The sequence below is a fragment of the Phyllobates terribilis genome, unplaced genomic scaffold, assembly GCF_046119375.1.
Source record: "Phyllobates terribilis strain yellow unplaced genomic scaffold, ASM4611937v1 Scaffold_4__5_contigs__length_816908805, whole genome shotgun sequence".
NCBI lineage: Eukaryota > Metazoa > Chordata > Amphibia > Anura > Dendrobatidae > Phyllobates > Phyllobates terribilis.
The window spans coordinates 251,703,151-251,726,567 of NW_027362764.1; the positions used below are offsets into that span (position 1 = coordinate 251,703,151).

Below are 23,417 nucleotides of genomic sequence, written 5' to 3' on the forward strand. Positions count from 1 at the left end.
CATGAAAATACTCAGGGTGTCTAAAAGTCTTTGTGATTCTGAATCTGATGTTTGAAGAAAGTCAGATATCAGAGTCACATATCAAAGTCGCACATCATTTGAATTTGGCTTGGAGGAGGTCTGTGTGAAAGTCCCAATGAGTTTTAGACAGCTTTTCACTGAAAATCACATAACCAAATAGAATGCCTAAGGGTATGTGCACACGATGCAGAAATGAAGCAGAAAATTTCTGCATAATTTCTGCATCTCCCTGGCAGAAAAAACGCATGCAGATTGTGCATGCGTTTTTCCTGCGGAATACATGCGGATTCACATGCGTTTCCACATGCGTTTTCGCATGTGGATTGACAAGCGCTTTCCAGGCGATTTTAGCATCACTTGGAAAGTGCTTGACAACTAGGTCACACTATATAAATCCATGCAAACAGCATGGATTTATATAGTGTGACCCGAGAGAGTGTATATACTTACCTCCGATGGCCCGCGCTGTCCTGCTCAATCCATTCTCCCTCGCCGGCAACTTTGAATTGAAAGACCTGCCGACGTCAGCGTCACGTGACCCATCACATGACTCTGACGTCAGCGCAGGTCCTACAACTCACTGCAAGTGCCGGGAACCAAGCAAGAGCGGTGCGCGGGCCGACAGATGGTAAGTATATATATATATTTTATTTTATTCTTGTTTTACAGCTTTTTTAATGGTACCTGGGTGTGGATGAGACTCTCCTCTCCTCCACACCCAGGTACCATCCGCATATTAGAACGCGCCAATAACGCAAGTACAAATGCAGTCTTGCGGAATTGGCGCGTTCTAATGCAAGTCAATGGCGGCGAAAACGCCGCGTTTACGCAAAATTAATTGACATGCTGCGGATTTTTGAGCGCAGCGTTTACGCTGCGGAAAAATCCGCATCATGGGCACAGCACATGCGGATTTCAATTGGGGATCATTGCTGCCCTTCTACCATGCGTTTTTAATGCTTTTCCGCAACTGCAAAAACGCCGCAGAAACGCATTAAATACGCATCGTGTGAACTCAGCCTAAGTTTTTCTACCTGAGTGTATAGCTCAATGGTAAGAGTACTGGCTTCTAGACATAGAGTTTTGGGTTCAAGTCCCAGCAGCGTACAGTGAACTTTTTTTTTTATTATTGTTATCAGTTGTAAAAGCCAGATGTGAAAGTCACATATCAAAGTCAGATGTCAAAGTGACTTGTCAAAGTCGCATATCAAAGTCAGATGTCAAAATCACTTATCAAAGTCACTTATGAAAGTGACTTGTCAAAGTCACTGATCAAAGTCACTGATCAAAGTCATTTCTCAGGCAGGGTATTTAACTTCAAACTGAGATTATTTTGATGTTTGACTTTGATATCTGATCATGTCCTAAAATGGACACTGTACATGGTGAATCCCTTCCCCTGCTACATTGAGAGGGGAAAAATCCATGGTGAGAATCCACAACAGAAGTTGACATGTTGCAGATCTAAAAAGCTATGTCAAATGTCAAGTTTCTTGCTGGAAAACTCAGCAGCATATGGATAAGATCTGTAAAATTGTATCCACTTGCCTGGTACTGTATCCTGCAGCTGCTGTGCAATTCTGCAGATAAAATCCACAGCAATCTCCTTGTGGGGATATACCTTAAAGAGAACCTGTCAGCAGGATTTAGCACTCAAAAGTAAAGACATGGCCCTACTGGCACCATTATGCTGATTAAATTGATACCTGCGGTGAAGGAATCCGATCAGTGGTAGTTGTATAACTAACCTCTAAAGTTGTCTTCTAATGATATATCTGTGCATTGGGGCGGGACTGGGGTTAGGGTCTTTTTTGCTCCTCAGCCACTCTGCCAGCCTCCTGTGATTCTTTAACAGGTCTCTGATTATTCAGTGACCTGCCTCCTTTTTGAAATTCCGCACCGCTGTGATTGGGGTGAGCGGCAAGTGTGATTCCACAGACAGTCTTCAGGTCTGCAATAAAATGGCGCGGGAGGCAGCGCATGCACAGATCGAGATCTCGGCTCAATGGCATCTTCATTTTATTGAAGACCTAAAGACAGATGTGGAATCACACTGCGCACTTGCCACCCACCCCAATGACAGCAGTGCAGAATTTCAAAAAGGAGGCAGGTCACTGAATAATCAGTGACCTGTTAAACAATCACAGGAGACTTGCAGAAAAGACCCTGCTTCCTATGTCCACCCCGATGCACAGATATTTCATTAGAAGAAAACTTTAAAGGCTGGTAAAACAACAACCACTGATCGGATTCCTTCACCGCAGGTATCAAGTTAATCAGCATAAAGGTGCCATTATGGCCATGCCTTTACTTTATAGTGCTAAACCCTGCTGACAGGTTCTCTTTAACTCCTTAGCGATGAAGCCAATCACCTTCCTGACCAGTCCAAAGTTTTGAATTCTGACCAGTGTCATTTCATATGGTAATAACTCTGGAATGCTTCAGCATATCCCAGTGATTTTGAGAATGTTTGTTTTTTCGTGACACATTGTACTTTATGTTAGTGGTAAATTTAAGTCAATGTTTTTCGCTTATTTGAGAAAATATGAGACTTTTGGTGATAAGTATGAAAAATTAGCAATTTTAAAATTTTCTCTATTGACATCCTTAAACCAGTTAGTCATGCTGTACAAAATAATTAATAATTAGCATTTCCCATATGTCTACTTTACAACAGCATTATTTTTCAAATGTCATTTTCTTTCGTTAGAATGTTGGAGGGGTTAAAAGTTTAGCTGCAATTTCTAATTTTTTCAAGAAATTTACAAAATCTCGTTTTTTAGGGACCTATTCAGATAAAAATGGATGTTGAGGGGCCTATATACTGGAAACTTCCCAAAATGATACCATTTTAAAAACCGCATCCATCAAATACTTCAAAGCTGCTGTCAGGAATTTTTTTAACCCTTCAGGTCCAACACAGGAATTAATGCAAAGTAGAATGAAAAAAAAAATTACATTTTACCTCTAAAATGTTGCTTTAGCCCCAAATTTTTCATTTTACAAGGGATAGCATGATAAAATGGACTACAAAATGTGTTACTCAGTTTCTTATGAGTGAGCTGATACCCCACATGTGGTCAGAAACCTCTGGACAAATGGCTGGGCTCGGAATGGAAGGAGCACCATTTGAATTTTGGAACACAAATTTGGCTGAAATAGATTGCGGACACCATGTCGCATTTGCAGGGCCTGTAAGGTGCCTCAACAGCAGAAACCCCCCACAAATGACCCCATTTTGGAAACTACACCCCACAATGATTTTATAAAGGGGTATAGCGAGCATTTGAACCCTCAGATACTACACAGAATTTGATAACATTAGGTCGCCATATTGAAAATGTTAATTTTTTTTCATGAAAATGTTGCTTTAGCCCTACATTTTTCACTTTTGCAAGAGGTAACAAGAAAAAGTGGACCCCAGAGTTTATTACCCACTTTCTTCTGAAAGCGGCAAAACCTTACATGTGGTCAAAAGTTCTATTTAGTCAAACAGCAGGGCTCTGAAATGAAGAAGCAACATTTGGAATTTGGAAGTAAATTTGGATGGAATAGATTGCAGATACCATGTCTCATTTGCAGAGTCCCTGAGGTACCAAAACAATGGAAACCCCCACAAGTGACCCCATTTTGGAAAATAAACTCATCAAGGAATTCATCTAGGAATGTGTTGAACATGATGAACCTATTAGGAGCTTCAAAGAACTTTTTAAAATGTAGATGTGAAAACGAAAATTAAGTTTTTTTACCGCTAAAATGTTGTTTTAGCCCCATATTTGTAATTTTCACAATGGAGAAAATGGACCCCAGAATTTGTTACGCAATTTCTCCTGAACGTGGCAGTACCCCTGAGTGGCCCAAGAGGTGAGGGCAGGGCCGGCGCTAGCACCCGGCGCACCCGGGCAAGTGCCGGGGCCCTGAGCAGGCGGGGGGGCCCACTCGCCGTCGGGCACCCCGCTGCGCTATGGGACCTGTGAGCGGAGGAGAGCAGTGTCAGCGCCCGCTCCCCCCTCCCGCTTGCTCAGGGCCCCGGCAGCCGGCGAAACAATACTTACCTCTCCCCGTGCCTCCACAGCAGCTCCGGTCTCTTCCTTGTCCTCTGACTGTCACGTCTCAGGTCAGAGGGCGCGGTGACGTCTTTACACCGCGCTCTCTCCTGAGCCGTCACAGCGCAGAGCAGGAAGACGCCGGTGACGCTGAGGAGTCCGGAGCTGAGCAGCGGCAGCAGGTGAGAAGTGAGGTGAGTATTTGATTTTTTTTTTTTAATGTATGGAGGCATGGGGCATTATATGGGGGGAGTGACATCCTGCATGGGGAATCATAAGGGAGGGGGGAGTGACATACTGCATGGGGCATTAAAAGGGGGAGTGACATCCTGCATGGGGCATTAAAAGGGGGGGGGAGTGACATCCTGCATGGGGCATTATATGGGGGGGAAGTGACATCCTGCATGGGACATTATAAGGGGGGGGTGACATCCTGCATGCGGTATTATAAGGGGGGTGACATAATTCATGGGGCATTATAAGGGGATGACATCCTGCATGGGGCATTATAAGGCGGTGACATCCTGCATGGGGAATTATAAGGGGGGTGACATCCTGCATGGGGCATTATATGGGGGAAACAGCCTGCATGGGGCATTATAAGGGGGGAACAGCCTGCATGAGGCATTATGTGGGGGGAACAGCCTGCATGGAGCATTATGCGGGGGCACAGCCTACATGGAGCGTTATATGGGGGCCAGTATCCTGTATGGAGCGTTATAAGGGGGCTAGTATCCTGTATGGAGCGTTATATGCGGACCAGTATCCTGTATGGAGTGTTATATGGGGGCCAGTATCCTGTATGGAGTGTTAAATAAGTGCCAGTATTCTGTATGGAGCGTTATATGAGGGCCAGTATCTTGTATGGAGTGTTATATGGGGGCCAGCATCCTGTATGGAGCATTATATGGGGGCCAGTATTCTGTATGGAGCGATTCGCCGGTTTCTGAGCTATTGTGGAATTTGCAATAGATATCTGTCATGTAATATAAGAAGTGAAATCTTTGGCATTGTACTATATATATACTTCTCTGCGGTATCTGTGCATCATGAATCGTGGTATGTGTTAAAGGGGCCCACTGAGACTCTTTTGCCCGGGGCCCACAAAAACCTGGAGCCGGCCCTGGGTGAGGGGGCCTATTTCAACCTCCAAAACAGGTGGGATTGTGCATTATGATGAGATATAGAACTGCAAAGGGCCCATATACTGTTCTTTACAGGGGTCCTCTTCTGATTGTGTCTGACTCGCCCCCTGGGCCGTGGGGTACCCGGAACCGGGCCTTCTGGTGTACGGTGCTGATGGGGGTAGTAGTGACAACCCGATCCCGTGGCTCAGGGTGGTCAGACCAAATTGTGGCAGTCTATTTATCAGTGTTTTGAATGTCCGACTACGCCACCCGTGGATTGCAGTCAGGGATAACCGCCGCTGCAGGGCAGGCCACTGGGGCTGGTGTTGGTGTGCAGCACAGAGGTAGAATAACTCCCCACGGGAGGAGTGTAGCCCCAGGGTAGTGTAGGTGGATGTTGGGGGTGATAGTTCCGTCTGCGACGGTCAGAATGCAGAGTCCGCTTAAACAGTTCGGGGTCTTTATTATAATAGATGGTAATGACCCAACAACAGTACAGGCTAGGAGGGGGCCTGGATGTATGAGAATACTCGGGAAGCCCCTCTGGTCAGGGTGAGGGTGTAGGCCTACCGTGCTCTCTATACTCTTTCTGACTAGTTCCCCCTTTAGTGGTAAAATAACCCACGTCCCTGAGCGTGCCGTGTATTCTCGCCCGTATGGCTTGCAACTTGGGTCCCTTTTACCTTTGGCCTCTCTTGGCCTTGCTGGTCCCTTCTGTTGTGGTGGAGCCTCCGAGCTTTTTAGGCCAAAGGACATGAAATCCCTCGCGGATTGGTTCTCTGCTGCTGGACTTAGTGTCTTTACAGCCTCGGACCCCAATGTCTGGTAGATTATTCTCCCTTTCTGCCAGGACAGGCTCTCGGCGCCGTTCATCCCTGGCTAGCAGTTCCTCCACTGCCTCACGACCTCCTCAGCTACAGCTGAACTGTCCCTCCTTCTCTGGGACTAGTCTCACTCCTGAGCTAGGTCGTCCAGTTCTCCCTAACCCTGCCCCCAGTTCCAGCTTTTATAGGGGCAGCCAGCTCCCCCTACTGGCCTGGGACAGGAGGTGCTGTATGCTAATTGTCCCTAACCAGGGAACCTCCCTCCTGCTCTCAGACACAGCCTTTATTATTTGTGGCATCCAGGCCTGGGGTGACACATGTCCACCACTGGCTTTTTGACAGCCTCCTTGTAAAATTTCTAAATGGAGCCACAGAAAAACACAGAGTGAATCATACCTAATAAAATAGGTGGAGAGGTAATAAGTATAATGCGTTTTTTAACCCTTTGGTTTTACCGAGTCAAAGCGCTTTATATCTGGTTCTCATATCTCAATTTGATTGTAAATAACATATAAAACTGACATATTTGTCTTACAGAAAATGAAAAATAATAGGAAAATCTCTCAGTGCCTAAATTATAGGGTTCAAGAGCTCTTCTGTCTGTTCTAACTGCAGCTGATGAGGTGCTTTTATTCTCATAAATGAAATATATTTTCTAGTGCTATATAGTTGCCATGGAAATGAGCAATCTACTCTTTTATTCATTCTATTTTTCTTATGTATGTTCACTTTATTACACTTGTATATGGTTCATTATTTATACGTATCATACATATGCTGGATATGTAAAAGTAATATCACTATTAAATGTAGCTTTAAAATCTAAATATCTCAAGCTGAATACAATTTTACATAACTCTTAAAAAAAATCAAGTAACAAAATTCACTTAATTAAAGTAGTTTTTTTTTTACATTTTTTTCTAGTTCACATTCCAGCATTTCAGCACCAGTCTTTGAAGCAGCATTGCTTTCTTACGTAACCTTTTAAGTAAAAAGACTACCATGATGTTCTTTCTCTGTGCCATGAGAGAGAATGTTCCAGTGCCATGAGAGAGAATGTTCCAGTGTACACCGTGGGACATATCTGAACATAGAGTACCGGCAACCCACTGCCTACAAGAGACAAAAGGGGAGTAGATAAAGAATATTTTTTTATTTTAGATCAGACTAAGTGACAATAGGATACCAGAGGGATGCCAGCTTTTTCATAAGAAATCCTTCAGAACATCACGTGTGCTTATATTTGCTGCAGAACAGGGAACTGTGGTACTGTGTGGTTATGTAACGAAGCAAAAACCTGAAGAAAATATATCAAAAATAGCAGATGTATGTATGTGACATTTATATATGATGTTATGAAACTCCTTAAAGGGGTTATCCAGGACTATATAATTTTTTACTACGGGCCTAAGAACAAGCAGGTAGCTGTTAACTATCTGGCTGTTGTGCCAGTGACGATCTTTGCCGGCACAGAGCGGCCACAGACCGCTACTGCCAGCGACTGAGTGGCTTCTGCTGACGTCACGTCAACAAATCAGCGACTTCTCTTCCGCTCTGTTCTGTTGACATTGGCAGTCATGACCCGTCCACAGAGGAGCCCAGAAAAAAACAGTGCTGCTCTGTTAAAGTGGAGCAGCTGAATCACCGGCAGGATTGGTCGGTAACTGCTCTGAGTCGGCGTCGGGTAGAACAGGCAGGTAGTGGCCTCTGCTATCTGCTAGCAAGTACCTGCCTGTTAGTTTTTAGGCTCATAGTAATAAAAAAAAATAGTCCTGAATCACATTAAGTTATTTTCGGATGAAAGACTTTGGGGCCAATTATATCAATCACTGAAATAAATATGAGCTAAAACTAAACATTATGACTCCATTTTGAACATGCCGTAGTGGTCCATGATGCCTCCAATTTCAAGCATGCCAAATTCTGTATGAATAAAGCAGAAAAAAAATCTGTGCAAAACAAATATGTGTAAGGAGGCATTTTTCTCCAGAAGCATTTAATCTAGGGTAACATTAACTATATGGACAAAAGTATTGGGACACCTACACATTAGCCTATAGGAGTTTTATGACATCCCATTATAAATGTATGAGTATTAAGGCCCCATTCAGATGTAATCAGAATTTGGATCAGATATTCATCAGTAATTTGGATCCGAGTTTCATCAGTGTTTGGTCAGTGTGTCAATTTTTTCCATTAGTGTTTCATCAATGACTTTTATATATGAATAAATAAATTACATTGCTTCTCCTATGTATCACAATGTTAAGCATGGACAGCACACAGGTTTCACACTGATGGCAGTGGAGCTAGGCAGGGCCAGCGTCATCACCTATGCGAGACCGCTGGTGCTGCTTGATTGCCGGCACTTCACCAGACATGGCCGCGTGCAGTGCGCTGTGCGGTTGTGTCAGGTAGTAATGACACGGCAGGGGCGACACTGCGCCTTTAATTGTGCTGGTGTGTCGCCCCGGCCGTGTCATTACTAACAGACACAGCCGCACAGTGCACTGCACGCGGCCATGTCTGGTGAAGTGCCGGCAATCAAGCAGCGCCAGCGGTCCCGCACAGGTGCTGAGAAAGCGGCCTGAGCCCCGACGGCGAGTGGGCCCCCTGATGGTACAGGGCCATGTCTGTGATGGCCATCAAAGACACGCTGGCGGCCCTGTCACATGCCAGAGGAGCTGGACAGGACACAGGCCGGGGGCAGGTGAGTGAGGCTTGTCGCCAGTTTCCCCAATCCCCATATTAAAAATATTTCTATTAATGTGTCTGTGTGTATGTATGTGTGTGTGTGTGTGTGCATGTATGATGTGAATATCTGTGTATGTCAGTGTGTATGACTGTGTGTATATATATTTATGTCTGTACTGGCGATATTCATTACTACTTGTGAGGCTTTAGCAAGAGCAGTACTTCGTCCTCTCTGGAGCTTGAGGCCGTGTGCGCATTTGGCTGGAGTCATCTAAAGCTAAGCAATCTCCTCCTGTTTGGCTACCCTTGTTATCTATAGGGTTTAGTGGAGATTGACTAGTGCTCATAATAATATAATAATATAATAATAATAATAGTTTATTTTTATAGGTCCAACATATTCCGCAGCACTTTACAAATTTTAGGGGGGACTTATACAGACAATACAGAATAAGCATATCTCATATCGAACGGAGTGAGGGCCCTGCTCGCGAGCTTACAGTCTATGAGGAAGTGGGGGAGACACAAAATGTAAAAATACATATATTGTATAATGCAGCCTTGATATACTGAATAGGATAAATAATAATACATGGACTGGTCGCCAACCAGTATGTGTGCAGTCCTGACAGAGGCTTTTATGTGCATGGTTGGTTTGAACCCAAAGTTGAAGAAGATTTTAATATGGGGGAAAGCTGGGATGGACAGAGTGTGTTTAGGTGATACGCCAGTCTAAAGAAATGTGTTTTTAGGGTTCGCTTGAAACTGTGGGTATTGGGAATTAATCGAACTGTCCTGGGTAGTGCATTCCAGAGAATTGGCGCAGCACGCGAGAAATCTTGGAGACGGGAGTGGGAAGTTCGGATTATGGAGGATTTTAGTTTCAAGTCATTTGCAGAACGGAGGGCACGTGTAGGGTGGTAGACTGAGACAAGGGAGGAGATGTAGGGGGGTACTGAAGCATGGAGCGCTTTGTGGAAGCATGGAGCTCATCTCCTCCCTTCCCTAGCCATACGCCAGGAAAAGTCAGGATGAGGCAGGGTGACACTAAACCAAACTAGGAGGTCTCCACTCCCCCCTTTCCCTAGAGTCTGGGCTCCCTTTCCCTCTGTGTCTTTCCCACACCCTGTGTGCATGTCTGCATACTGTGTGTGTGCATGTCTGCGTACTGTGTGTGTGCATGTCTGCATACTGTGTGTGTGCATGTTTGCGTACTGTGTGTGTGTGCATGTCTGCATACTGTGTGTGCATGTCTGCGTACTGTGTGTGTGCATGTCTGCATACTGTATGTGTGCATGTTTGCGTACTGTGTGTATGTGCATGTCTGTGTACTGTGTGCACGTCTGCGTACTGTGTGCACGTCTGCGTACTATGTGAATGTCTGCGTACTGTGTGCATGTCTGCGTACTGTTTGCACGTCTGCGTACTATGTGAATGTCTGCGTACTGTGTGCATGTCTGCATACTATGTACATGTCTGCGTACTGTGTGCATGTGTGTGTGCATGTCTGCGCACTGTGTGTGTGTGTGCGTGTATTCATATCTGCGTATTGCGTGTGTGTGCATGTTTGCATATGTGAAGGATGAGGGGACAGCCTGGCCCTGTGTTGTATACCTATATTTCTCTGCTGTACCTGTGCATCATGAATGATGGTATGTGTTAAAGGGGCTCACTGAGACTCTTGCACCAGGGCCCCACGAAAACCTGGAGCCGGCCCTGTGCCTAGGCCAAGTCAGAAAAAGAACCCCATCGCATTATCCATCCTCCACAAACTCTATCATTGGAGTGATGCCATCAAGCAGGTAATGTTCTTTTGGCATTTGCCAAAGCCTGACTCATCCTTCAGACTACCAGATAGAGAAACATGACTCATCATTCCACAGAACACGTTTCCGCTGGTGCAGTAAGTCCAGTGGCGGTGTGCTTTATACCACTCCATCTGACACTTGACATTGTTCTTGGTGATGTAAAGCTTGCATTGTCAATATAGTGTTTCTCTACTTATATTTAGATCAACATACTTGTGAGGCAGAGTACTAAATCACCTGCAATAAGGCTACATGCAGCGACATCGATCGGCAAAGCAGAGGGAGGGAGCTCAGTTTCTGCTCCGATTGGCACAACACGATTGCTCTGAGCAGGAGCTTACAGGCTACCATACCTGTGTGACCCCTTGGCCATCTTTCAGCCCGGTGTCACAATGGAGGCCATTGTGAACCTGGGCCGAAAGATGGCGGTGGGGTCACACAGATACAGTGGCCTATAAGCTCCAGCTCAGAGCAGAAGCTGACACGCCTCCACCCTGTGTGCAATTGCCTGATAAAATGCCCTGTAATGCATAAGCATTGCAGAGTAAGAGATCAGTGATCTGGTCATGGAAAGTTGATGTCCCATCCTGGGAAAAGGGAAGAAGTAAAGAACAAAAAAAAATAGAAAAATATGACTCAAAAAATATATATATTTATGTGTATACAAAAATAAATAATTAAAGTCCAAATATTTGGTATCGCCGTGTCCAGAACGACCTGACCTAAAACACACCTAAAAACCACAGTCCTGATGTGTGCCCAAACAGTAGTTTTCCATCACATATGGGGTATCAGTGTACTCAGGACAAATTGCACAACAAATTGTATGGTCTATTTTCTCCTGTTACCCTTGTAAAAATGAAAAAATTGGGGCTAAAGCAACATTTTTGTGGAAAAAATGTATTTAAAATTCCGTGAACCACCTGTGGGTTCAATGGGCTCATCACACCTGTAGATAAATTCTTATTGGGGGGTTACCACTGTTTAGACACATCAGTGGCTCTGCAAACATATCATGATGTCCGCTATCTATTCCAGTCAATTTTGCGCTCCAAAAGTCAAATGGCGCTCCTTCACTTCCAAGACCTGCTGTGCACCCAAACAGTAGTTTTCCTCTGCATATGGGGAATCGTCATACTCAGGAGAAATGGGACAACAAATTGTGTGGTTCAATTTCTCCTGTTACCCTTGTAAAAATGCAAAATTTGGGGCTAGATAAACATTTTTGTGGGAAAAGTGAAAATGTAAATTTTTTCCTTCCACATTTCTTTCATTCCTGTGAAGCACCTGAACGGTTAAAAAACTTTTTGAATGTGGCTTTGAGCACTTTGAGGGGTGCAGTTTTTAAAATGGTGTCACTTTTTGGTATTTTGTGTTATATATTGTAGACCCCTCAAAGTAACTTTAAACGTGATGTAGTCCCTAAAAAAACGGTTTTGCAATTTTTTTTCGAAAATTAGAAATTGCTGATAACCTTTTAACCCTTCAAACTTTCGAATTTTTTGGGGTTATGTTTCAAAAATGATGCCGATGTAAAGTAGACATATGGGAAATGTTATTTATAAATTATTTTGTACAGCATGAATAACTGGTTTAAGGATATAAAAATTGTAAGTTTGAAAATTGCAAAAAAATATTAATTTTCGACAAAAAATTCAGAAATAAACCCAAAAATTTCAACCTAAATTTACCACTCATATAAAGTACAATGTGTCAAAAAAAAAATCTCATAATCACTGAGATTCGTTGATGTATTCCAGAGTTATTACCACATAGTGACAGTGGTCAGAATTGTAAAATTTGGCCTGGTCAGGAAGGTGAAAACAGGCTCGGAGAGAAGTGGTTAAAGAGAACCTGTCACCAGTTCAAAAGTGTCTAGTCTTATTTTAATCCTGCTAATCCCCTGAGCATTCCGTTTTTATATTTTTTACATTTTTTTCATACAGTTAGAGAGATGTGGGCTTTTTTATATAGTGATAATTGTTATGGTCTTCGTCATGGGAGCGGGACTCACAGGTTTCTCTTGGGCGTGTCTTTAGGCTGCTCTCTTTTATTGCTCTCTGAAACCATATTTACAAAAAATTGATTACTCAGGAGAGCAGTGGGAATAAAATAAGAGAAAAAGCTGGTCACTTTTCATCCGGTGATAGGTCCTTCTAGAAGGGGTTTTCAAAAGTACAGAACTGTGCCTGGTAAACAAGAAGGGGATGATTCAATCAGCTGATTGTGGGGGTGTCGGGAGAGAAGGAACACCACCAATCTGAGATTGCTGGCCTAGGCTAATGATGGGCCATGTACTCCAGGTATCTTTTTTACCATGTAAGTACTGAACAGTATCCCTTTTGCCATATACAGTAAGTACTGTCCCTAACAATTGCAACTTTGACAGTGTGGAATCTTTGTTTATGGTTGTTTTTATAAAGTGAGACAAGAAGCAGTTTTATCTGATAATAAGTAGTCTTTGGAATTTCATAGCTCAGTGAAATGAAATGCGGGGTGTCTGCCAGCTTTCTTGCAGAGATTATCCTATTCTGCTAGGCACGATTCAAGGAAAATGCATACTAGTATAAAAGGAAGCTACAGGAACTAGCAGCACAGATGACAGACTATAAATCTGTAATATAATGACAATAATGAAAAAGCCTCACGAAAATCATTTATCGCTTATCCAACAAGCATGCATGACCACTATTCCACCTTCTTCGACCTCTGTTTCTAGTGATTAGTGTTTTTTTTATATTGTGTTTGTGATTTCTTTTTGTTTGCAGGTGTAGCCTAAAAGTCATGCCGAAACACTAATCCGAAATATTGTGTCCGCATGAGGTTGCGCAGAACATCAGGATCTTGACAAATTGAATTTTCAGACAGTAATTCTAGTTGTGCCATCATTGGTCAGTGAGTACAATCATCACCTGCTTGCCATGGTAATGTAACCACCTGTATCACAAAAGGTAGAGAGTGGCAAACATGGCACAGCTGGAGACTCCTGCACTCCAAGGTATCTTACTGATCGTATGTGACAAAAATAAAACAGAGCTTAGTAAGTTGCTAAGCAACGTAAAAAAAAAATCTAAGATGAATTACTGTATGGAACAGTTCTCCCACTTCTTTTCTTCCATCTTAGTTTCATAAACTAAAAATCAGGGGAGTTCAGGGATGGGTGATTACACTAATAACACATGACCAGATGTCTACTACCAATGACTGATGTAACATCAGGCCACCCCAAAAATATATAGTACATAGAGGGAGAGAGAAATTCTCCAGCATCACTCCAAAATAAAAATATCAAATCTACTTTAAGATCATATATGAAATAGATATAAAAAATGAAACACCATACCAACGCGATTCCAACTTTCTATGATACACTATTAATGCTGTTCGCAACAGTCAGCATAGAGTAAACACTACTATTAATAAATTTCCTTAGTCAAATAATCCCTAACTAAAGACCATAAAATATAACTTTTAATAACACTACTATGGGAATATAAATTTAAAATTACACATGAGTCAGTATTTGTCCTCAGAAACAACTATACTATCTATTTACTCACTCTATTCAGTGTCCTATAGACATTCCTCTTTTTGTGGTTTAAGGATAGTCTTGGTGTGGCCGCTACCGTACTATCCTATTATTAAGTATTTTAAGTATTCACCATTAACATATCTGACTGATGCTATTAAAATATAGGTTTAAGCCTCCCCAACATGTTTCACCAGAGTGACTGGCTTCATCAGGGGATTGAGGCTACAATAATGGTGACTACTTAATGATAGGATAGTGCAGGTAGCGGCCGCACCAACACTACCCTTAAACCACAAAAAGATGAATGTCTAAAGGACAGTGAATAGAGTGATGATTTCAGTAAATAGTATATTTGTGACCAAGGACATATACTGACTCATGCGGAATTTTAAATTTATATTCCCTTGGTAGTGTTATTAAAAGTTATATTTTATGGTCTTTAGTTAGGGATTATTTGTCTAAGGCAATTTGTTAATAGTCCAACTTTTTATGGGCTGTTAAAAAGTACAAAAGTGATAAAGAGCAGTATAACTAGTTAATCACACTGAATTACCAGGTACGTCATAGCACAGAGAAGTTTAATGAGGCTCATGGTTAATCAATTTAAAATTCTTATACAGGAACAACATGGAAATAATTAAGAAAAATGATTTAGTAAGATAAGGGATAGAGATATAAAAACATGGAATAATAAACCTGTCTCTCTCCCTTTCTCTCTCTAAAAAGCTGTGGAATTATGAAAATCACAACACTGATATGCAAATGATGAAAAAATTAAAATGGAAATAAACTTTTCAAAGCATCTCAATTTACTCTGTATTGAGTATGAGTACCACATGCAGAATTATGCGCACTTACACTCCTTGGCTGCTATCAATGATGAGTTTATTAATGGTTGTCAGAGGAATGTTCTGCCATGCTGAATGCACTTGGGCATTCAAACCATCAAGATCCACTGCTGGCAGCTTCTTTTACAATTGCTGACCAATAACGTCTCAGATGTGCTCAATGAGAGACAAGTGCAGACACTACAGGCCAAGATAGCATTAAAAATAAAAGAAAATACAAGCTAGGACTATCAGAAATCTTTCTGAAATATCTGGATTTCGTGCTCTTATTATATCTTCCACAACATAAACCTTGTTCAATAATATTACAAGATAACAAGCAAAATAGTATTCTTGAGTGATAAACGCCTGACAAGTTTGTGTGAACTCTCATGTTGGAAGGTTTTTGGTGGCATAGTTATGGTGGCAACTTTATTTCACTCAATGTAGTGTTAATTTTGGATATGAAAAAGAATCAGTGAAGTGCTGAAGCATATTTTGTGCCTATTGGTGTGTGGTTTCTCCAAATATCTACAAACTACAGATGGTCAAGGAAGCAAATTGGTATGCTCTATTGGAGCAAGCACTTATTCTTGCAATATTTGAGGGATGTGCAATCCAACGTCATTTATTGTTTAAATTCCTCTTACCAGGTTATGTATAGATTAATTAACAAGGCTGAGAATTCCATCCTCAAAGAACAGATTATCAAAGTCATGACCTTTCTAAAGGGTCAGATATGGTTAAAAAAACACATCAAATAATTGTGTAGAATTGAGGATATGCTGTGGATTTTCTATTCTGCAGCAAATCAATTCTATCAAAGATTTTTACACCTGATTTTACCCTTCAAAGTCTTACGGTCAAATATACACTGAAATAGACATCAAAACCTGCATGTACACTTCAGCACACGTTTGGACACATTTGCAGTGAAATCCATAACACAACTTGTCTGAAAGGGTTCTTTCTGTCTTCATAGATGGATATTGTCTGATAGTGCTTGCAATAACAACCACTTTTGCAATTTACTACTTATTAAAATTTGCAGCCGTTCTTGAGATATTACTTTGCGCTCGTTGCTTAGGAGACCGACCACTGCAGCTGTCTAGCCTTTAAGCACTGTGTTGATGCTGTGACTAGGAAGTAACATCATGCTCCACTGATCCTGGTCAGCTTCAAAATAGTGCTTAAAAGCTTGTAAGCGCTGCACATGTTCTGCTATATAGCAGTGGTGGTCGGTCTCCAAAGCAACGAGCTGAGAAAAGTTTTAATATCTCAAGAACGGCTTAACAGTTTAATTTAAACAGTAAATTGCAAAAACGCTTGTATTTACAAGCACTATATGATAATTCCCATTTATTAAAATGAGAATAACACTTTAAATGTTTGGCCATTATATACTCAATTTCTGGTTTAGCCAAAAGTGTTGACTCACAGTGTTAATTTTGACATGAATTCAGTTTATATAGAACATAAGCAATGCATGTTCATACATGTCCAGCTATCATAATGCACACAATACATATAATTTACCTATAGATTTATAATCTATGCAGACTTTATACTAGTAATTCCCATATAGTTCTCACTGAAAACAATTGAAAAAGTAGGAAAATTCCAAAATGCTGTTATTATTTCTTGGTCCTGGCAGCAGATTTTTATGCATGAATACTCACTATCAGTTTCCCTTGATCTCACATTCAAGATGTAAATCTCAAAGTGAAAACAAATCTAACTAGAACCATTAATGTACAGTACATTGTGCCGTGTAGCACAAGCAATAATGTGTCACCTTGAAGCAGTGGACTGGGACTATTCTTCATATATAATATAATTAACAATGTGGCGATTGAGACAGAATAATATATCACTATTATTTCATTTTTATAGACAACTTTTGAAGCTTCCCGGAATGATTTAGTGATTGAATATCTTGAAATTTCAATACTACAGTATTCTGTATTTAACAAAACAATAAATCTAAAATTCGGCATTCATTAAGGGTGAAGGTTAGGCCACATGGATGAGTTTGCGTTAGTACCATAAATCTATCCGGAGAGGATTGTGTGGTTGGATGTTCTGTCTAAGCCTAGTGCTCTGCAGACAAACATATCCAGCATGTTTATATAGGACTTACTCAAAACTTCTACAAAATTTAATTTGAAACAACTACCCCGATTCCAGTTCTGTCTATACTTGATCTTTCTTGACTGTATTTCTTCCATGCTTGGTCTTACTCTATAAATACATAGCTGTAAACCCATAGTAACATTTTCCTGCATTAAAGGGTGACACCTTTAGGCTATGTGCCCACGTTGCGGAACTGAAGTATATTTTTTACGCTTCTCCCTGGCGGGAAAATCGCATGCGGATTTTACATGCGGTTTTCCCGCCATGTAGAAGCGTTTGTGAGGCGTCTTTGCAGCGTCTTTGCATGCATTTCCGCATGCGGGTTATCAAGCACTTCTCCAAGTGATTTAAGCATCACTTGGAAAGTGCTTGACAACTTGTTCACACTATATAAATCCATGCAACCGGCATGGATTTATATAGTGTGACCAAGTAATAGTTAAAAAAAAAAGAATCAGAATGGTAAAAAATAAAAAAATAAAGTTTATACTCACCTTCCGATGCATTCTCTGCCCCGTCTGGAGTCTTGAGCGGCTCATGCTGTTGTGTGCAGGACCTGCGGTGACGTCATTGAGTCATGTGATGGGTCACGTGACTCAATTACGTGGCAGGTCCTTCACACAACAGCGCGACGGCGGGAAAACACCGGGAAGACATCAGAAGATAAGTATAAACTTTATTTTTTCGTCTCCTCTCATCCAGACTTGGGTACCATCCGCACATTGATTCCGCTGCGCTTCCGCAAAATTAATGAATATGCTGCGGATTTTTGACTGCAGCATATACGCAGCATGGGCATTGACATTGCGGAATGCCATTGGGGACCATGGGGTGCGGATATACATGCGTTTTACAAGCATTTACGCTGCGGAAATTCCGCAGCATATACGCTTGTAATACGCAACGTGGGCACACAGCCTGAGGGGAAGTTTAAAAAAAGCAATGTAGCCTAGAGGTGGCAATTTTTTAATACTTTAAAGTGAATCCGTCACCAACTTTTTGCTACCGCATCTGAAAAAAGCATTATGTGGAGACAGGGACCCCGATTCCACTGATGTGACACTTACTGGGCTGCTTGCTGTAATTATGATAAAATCAAAGTTTTATCTGCTGCGGATCTACCAGTTCTCTGAATGCTGAACTCTGTATAACCTCACCCACACCACTGATTGGCAGCTTTCTGTGTATACTGTGCATAGGGAGAAAGCTGTCAGTCAGTGGTGAGGGCGGGGTTATACAAAGCTCATGAATATGGAGGACTACATGGGAGCAGGTTTACTAGTCCTCCAGTGATAATCTCCTGCTGATAAAACAGTGATTTTATAAACACTACAGCAAGCAGCCAAGGAAGTGTCACATCATTCTAATCAGCATTTCTGTCTTTACATTGTGCCTCTCTCACCACAAAACACAAAACCACAAAACAACCCTCCCTCAAGAAATATATAAATACCAGTCTTACAGTTAGCGAATAATGCCACTATACAAGAGAATATACCACCATACGGATACTGAACAAAACCTACTATGCTAACACTAATACTACCAACAATACCGCTATACAGTAGAAGGAACAAGTAATACTGACACACCATGACCACATTTTACCACAGAATAACTGAATAATACCACAAAAACTTATCTTAACAAATACAACTGTATTAATAGCAATATTACCATAATACTGTGACCATGTAAATACTAGTAGTACACTGGTGCTTTAAGTACCATATGTGTATTATGTACTGATAATTCTAGTTACTTAGCTGAGACGTTCTCCGTGATCGAACTTATCAAGTTCATCTATTTTTCTCCATTAGTCTCCGCCTTCTGCCACCCATACCTTGTTTCTGCAGAACGTAACACAGAAATCTTTGGTTCTTCGCTTTTACCCAACTCTAAATAAATTAAATGGCGCCCTACACAGTAATAATTCCATTGCCCATTGTCATACCCGAGTTTTGTGCCTTTGATAGCTAACATCATGTCCCTTCTGCCTCAGCATAGTTATAGTGCCCTCTGCCTAAGCTCGGTCATAGTGCCACCTTTGTGTCCTCATGCTGAAGTATTGACCTCTTTGCAATGTATCACCTTGTGCCCCATACAATAATGATATTCGTATTTGCACCACCATAATATGTCCCCATAAAATAATTATAACTCCCTAAGTGCTTCATACAATATGTATGGTCCCCTTTGCCCCATACAATAATAATAATGCCCCCTTTGCCCCCATACAATGCTAATACCTACTTTGCTCACAAACAATAGCAGCACCCCCTTTTCACCATATAATAATACTACTGTGCCCTTTGTCCATACGCAATAATAATGCCCCATACAATAATACTAATGCTCCTTTTACCCCCATTTAATAATGATGTCCCCTTTGCCCCATACAATAATAGTAATGCCCCCTTTGCACCATACAATTATAATAATGCCCCATTTTCCCCATACAATAATAATTCTGCCCCTTTTGCCCCCACGCAAAAATAATAATGCCCCTTTTGCCTTCATACAATAATGCTAATGCCATCTTTTGCCCCTTACAATCATAAAAACGCCCTTGCTGCCCCAATCACACAAATTATGTCCCCCTTTGTGCCCTCTAATACTCCAATTCTCAATTCAAAAAATCCCGTTCCCCTCACCCAGCTACCAGGATGAATGGCAACATCTTCTTTTCCCTGCAGCCCGTGGTCAGGCACAGGCGGTTCGCTGATGGCCGCAGTCATTAAGCAGCCTATGACTTACCACAGCTAGGGGCAAAGCAGGGGACCAAGGGTCCACCGCTCCACCGCAGTGTTTAACATTATCCGTGTTATGATAACGCAAATATAATTACAAGCAGTGTTTTGCCAAGCGAATGCAATTGTTACTCCAAAGCCTCTTTCTTCTCCTCTGATCTTTGCATATGCACAAATCACTGAGCAAGTCTAGAATACTCTCCCCATAAATCATCTGGAGTCCATTGTTTCCTAAGGTCCATGGGGCGACCGTAAAGCTATGTTTTCAGATGCTCAGGCAAGATGACAGCCCCATATTTATGAACAGAGAATAAATACAAAAAAATCTACATGCTTTAATTAATAATATAGGCTTTAATTAATAATATAGGCAATACAATTTCCTTTAATTTATGGGTTATCTACTTGTAGTTGTCCCTTCGACAGAAAGTTGCTTTGCACACTTTTCCCTAAGAGAATTGTTTTAAAGTCTCGCCACATTTTTCTGGATTTTTACAAGTAGGATTATTATATTTAAGAAGATCGAGAATACCTTATAGCAAACGACTCACCATTAACTCAACCTCACCTTCCCTTAGTAAACAACTCAACATTAAGTAAAGCCAAGAATCAACAATTCTCCCTAAACTTTAATATGATATGATAAACTGCGAAAGACATGATAAACCGCATCTTATTAGTATGATGTTTATGTTTTTGGCACATTGGTGAAGAAACCGTTAAAACAAAATGAGTCATGTCAAGTGTCCACCCATATGAAGATTAATTTTTTGGGTGTACTACTTTGTGCCCTGCGCTACATTGGTGTAGTGAATATTCATGCACTTTAATAGCGGGCACACAGACCACCGGCCTCAGCAGGAGCTGCGCTGCAGTACAGTGTGAGCGCTATTAGGGAGAATGAATGGTCACTGCTCCCCACGCACACGGTCCTGGCGTGGGGAGCAGTGACTCTTCCGGCACAGCATCTCACAGTGCAAGGGCGCATGGCGGTGACGCCATGCTCAGCTCACACTATGAGATCAGTGCTGGCAGCAGAGCAGGACACAGCGCTGGAACACAGTGAAGAAAGGTGAGTAGAAGTGTTAATTTTTTTGCGTGATGCATGAGATGGGGGGTACCAAGTATATCAGGAAGAGGGATTAGGGGGGCCATACATACCAGGAAGAGAGATGAGGGTGGCTATGCATAACAGGAATAGAGATAAGGGGTTCCATATATACCAGGAAGAGGGATGAGGGGGGCATGCATACCAGGATGAGGGGGGCCTTGCATACTTGGATGAGGGGTGCTATACATTTTAGGATGAGAGATGAAGGGAGCCATGCATACCAGGATGAGGGGCCCATGCCTACTTGGATGAGGGGTACCATGCATACCTGGATGAGGGGTGCCATGCATACCAGGATGAGGGGTGCCATGCACACCAGGATGAGAGGTGCCATGCATACCAGGATGAGGGGTGCCATGCATACCAGGAAGAGGGATGAGGGGTGCCATGCATACCAGGAAGAGGGATGAGGGGGGCCATGCATACTTGGATGAAGGGTGCCATGCATACTAGGATGAGGGGTGCCATGCATACTAGGATGAGGGGTGCCATGCAACCAGGATGAGGGATGAGGGTTGCCATGCATAACAGGATAAGGGGTGCCATGCATACCAGGATGAGGGGTGCCATGCATACCAGGATGAGGGGTGCCATGCATACCAGGATGAGGGGTGCCTTACATACCAGGATGGGGATCAGGTGGTGCCATGCATACCAGGATGGGGATGAGGGGTGCCATGCATACCAGGATGGGGATGAGGGGTGCCATGCATACCAGGATGGGGATGAGGGGTGCCATGATACCAGGATGGGGATGGGGGGCACGTATAACAAGAAGGAGGGGCCATATATACCAGGATGGAGGATATTAACAGAATTGGGGGACATTACCCCTATACCAGTGTCAGCAGCAGACTCCCTCCCCTATAACAGTGCACCATGACCACATTTTTTGCTTACATTTTTTTCTATTTTCCTCCTCTAAAACCTAGGTGCGTCTTATGGTCCGGTGCGTCTTATAGTACGAAAAATACGGTATATCAGTGTTGAAGAATTGGCACAAATTGCCTTGTGTGATTTCCATAGTCAACATGTACTTTATTGCACAAAGAATTGCTCATTAAAATGCTGACGTTGCATTAAATCAACAGATTTCCCTATCACTTGACATTTACCGGCTGCATCACAATCCCGGAATCTACACTGCAGCCTTCCAGGTGATTAAACAAGATGCTGTAAGAAAAACACATTTTGGAAAGTGTCAAGGAAGCATTTAATTTTCATGCGGCTTATCCTATATCCATAGATAGTAGTAGTGACTACACAAGCACCGTGTACTGCAGTGCTGACATATCCCTCAGTGGTCAGAGAATTTGCAAAAAACCCATCCATTTCATAAATAGTTCTCTACATTTACATATGTTCTGTTCTAGTAAATATACACTGAGCAATGGCTGGTCAATTTCCTGAAATTGCTAGTAAAATAAAATCTTGTTATTTATAGTCTAACAACAATGTACTGTATATTATTTAACAACTCCATCAAAAGCCAGGAACATAGTAAAAAAAAATGACATTTTAAGTATTGACTAATCTATTTTAGCATATTACCATCATTCAGGTCAGGTACATTCAGGTGCAAACACAACTTACATGGCATTTTTTGGGATGTGATGATCATGAGAACATCTTGAAAACCAGGTGGCAATCAGTACACTCAACCAAAGTAATCAAGATTGGCGTTTTATACAGGGGCTGGTGTACATTTCTGTTTTCGCAGCATAAATTATGATGACTTTGTCAGCCATGCCCCTCCCTGTTAAGCTCCACTAACTTTTCAAAAAGTGGGCAGAACTGGCCAGGACTGGTGTAATAATTCCAAAAGTCACACAATTTTTGTGCAACTATGGGTTGCGCAAAAAAATTGGACATTTTAAGCAGAAGCAGTTTTACGCCAGTTAACATATAATGCTTGCGGAATTTTCCCCTAAAAGTTAAATATTTCAGTGTAGGAGAAGATAAGGGGAATCTGACCAACTTAAAAAATATATAAAAGATCATTACAAAAATTACTCTGAAATTCTTTTCACTCCTCTTCGTCTTAAAAACAGAAAATGTTTTTTGAGAAAAGCTGAGAAACTTTTTTCTTACTCCTTCAGGGTATATTCACATGTGGCTGATTTCTTGTAGTAATTTATGCAAACAAAAATCAGTTTCCTTCTTATGGATCGGATTGTTTTGATGGCGAACAAATGGATTACTGCAAGTACTAATTCAGATGAATGGGATAGGCAAAAAGATTTGTTTGCAACAAATCTGCTGTGTGAATATAACTGTCACATTTCTGTTGTCAGATTACCCAGGGGTACTCCTTCCTTGTCTCCAATGCTAGGGGCGCCCTAGCTATCCCTGTTCCCCAGATTACTTCTGATGGTGAAGATGTTGGGGGCATGTACCTTGGTGAACTCCTGAATCAGCCCTATATCTGTTCCCTTCCCCCACTCAGGGAAGAGGGGAGGAATAGTGTATGTATATACACAAACCAGACAAACAAGGAAGGACATACAGGGATAAATGAATATACCAATCATACATATATGCACT

At 41.9% G+C, this 23,417-nt stretch overlaps 1 protein-coding gene across 3 annotated transcripts in view; it reads right to left on the reverse strand.

Moving 5' to 3' along the window:
- The window catches only part of HECW1 (HECT, C2 and WW domain containing E3 ubiquitin protein ligase 1), a 499,703-nt gene that overhangs the window by 396,647 nt on the left and 79,639 nt on the right, over positions 1 to 23,417 (reverse strand). The window lies entirely within an intron of this gene.